The following is a 2,408-nucleotide window of genomic DNA, read 5'->3' as shown; positions in this document are numbered from 1 at the left end:
CCCACATGCCCTTAGCATCTAGAGTTCCTGCACTTCTGGCCGTCCCCAGAACAGGGTCCCCCCAGTTCTGCAGGTATGGGTGCTCTTTTCCATATGGTTGTTTGTGCCCAGTTGTAAACTCCCAAGCAGCCTCTGTGTGGCTCGGTCCACTTTCCAGAAATAGCACGCACCCTTTCGAGACCGTAACATCTGAAACCTCTCCTGTCCTTCATAAAAAAACATTTGGATCACAAACCGGACCTCGGCGTGAATTCTTTCATCGTGTGAAGCCAAGAACGGAGGGATCACCCACTCAAGAGGCTTTACGTGCTGCGTGGTTTCAAGTCAGGAAAGGCATGCATCTGGGCTGTATCCTCTCACCATCCTTGTACAGTCTGTGTGCTGAGCAAATCATCTTAGCAGCTGGGCTAAATGAAGAATAAGGTGACATTGGGATTAGAGAAAGGCTCATGAACCCTTTGTGATATGCAGAGAGGACTTGAAGCTCTTGGTGTTGAAGATAAAGGATTACAGCCTTCAGTCTGGATTGAAAATCAATGTAAAGAAAAACAACATCCTCACCACTGGACCCATACACAACAGCATGATAACCAGAGAAAAGATTGTCCAGGGACTCTTCTTGCTTGGATCCACAGTCAATGTTCGTGAAAGCAGCAGTCAAGAAATCAAATGATGTATGGCGTTAGGCAAACGTGTCTCATCAGACGTCTTTAACATGTCAAAGAACAAGGATGTCCCTTTGAGAACCAAGCCACCCCTGACCTAAGTTGTGATATTTTCCATCACATCACATGCATGTCTAAGTTGGACAATGAGTGAGGAAGACTTAAAAAAAAGAATGATGGTGTTGGGCAAAGAATATTGAATCGATTATGGGCTCTCAGAAGAATGAACGAATCTGTCTTGGAAAAAGTACCACCCGAAGTCAGGACTTAGAAGTCAGATGGAGAGACTTGGGTTCAGGTACGATGGACATGAGAAACCACTGCCCAGACAAGGACCCGCTTGGTTAAAGTAGAGGGTCAGCAAAAAGAGAGGATGGCTTTCGATGAGGTCGATGGACACAGTAGCTGAAACAATGGGCTCAAACATAAGAACGATTGTGCAGATGGCCCCGGACCAGGCGGTCTTTCTTTCTATCGTACTGGAGTCGGTAGGAGTCAGAACCAATTTGATGGGGCCTGACAGTTCCTTGTCAACTTGACTGTTACCTTTCTCCTTGGCACCACTGCTCAGTGCCAAGGAGGCTGTTTCCTGTTTTGCCCTCAGGACCTGGAACAAGGCTTGGCACAGAGAAGAGAGCCTGGGAACCCAGTCACTTCTTCAATAAACATCTAGGGAGCCCTTTCTCGGGCCCAAGTCCTAAAAGACTGCACTCTCTGACGTGTGGAGCACACTCAGATGATGGTCCATGTCAGTCATTCCTTCGGGCACATGGCACGAGTGCTTGTTTCAGGAACAAGAATGGGACCTCTCCCTCCTTGGCCTCTCAACCCCAAAGGACCTCTTCTCCATCTAGAAAACTCCTATTCACCCATCAGAACCCAGCTTAAAGTTGACTCCCCGGCCTTCTTTACCCCACTCCTTCCTCCACAGTGCTCCTGGGAGAGCCAACAGACCACTGTCGCCTTCAAGTCCAGACATTAGAAAAGCAGAAGGCAGCCCCAGCAGTGGGAAGACTGCATGCTGGGGAGCGAAGCATTAGAAGCCCTGGAAACAGCAGCAGAAAGGAAGGAGGTCAGGGGCCTGGAGAGTCACGGCTTCAGCCAGTGGGTCCAAGAATCCAAAGGGAAGGCAAACACGGTTCTCCAAAGCCAGGCATAGAAGAGACATCATGAACACGGGACGAAAGAAGACGGTTTGCATAGAGGGACGGCTGTCCACCTGGATGCAAATGCGACTGTAAAATGCCGTTGGCTGAGTTGAGTTGAGTTGGCTGCCGTTGTATCCGTTGCCTCCAGAAAGGCGCTTCCCGGAGTGGAAACACCGTGGACGATGAAGAAAGGAAAGCGGTGAGCCCAAGCGACCTCCAGAAAAGGTCATTCCCCAAAGGGCGATGCCATTGTTCAGCCTTCAAACGTTCCCACACGAGATAACGAGGTCCAAAATAGAGAGAAGCTTCCCGAATCGTTCTTCAAACAACCCTGATACAAAAGCTGACCGCCTCCTTAAAAACACACACACACACACACACACACAAATCATCTGAAGACCAAGCTCGGAGAGAGAGAGGAGCGTTCCCTTGAAGGCAGCTTCCCGTCTCTGAGCCGTAATTCTGAAAACAAAAGCGCTTCGGGAAAGGGATCCCATGGCTCAGTTTGGCACCCAAACTAAGTTGGTGGCCACCTTGACCTGAAGCAACGAAAGGCTATCTAAGATGTTGACTCATCACACCGATGTACGTGTTC

Source organism: Echinops telfairi, unplaced genomic scaffold (genome assembly GCF_000313985.2).
Source record: "Echinops telfairi isolate 266 unplaced genomic scaffold, ASM31398v2 ScPeMD7_36;HRSCAF=134, whole genome shotgun sequence".
Taxonomy (NCBI): domain Eukaryota; kingdom Metazoa; phylum Chordata; class Mammalia; order Afrosoricida; family Tenrecidae; genus Echinops; species Echinops telfairi.
Note: the sequence above shows the minus strand (reverse complement) of the source record.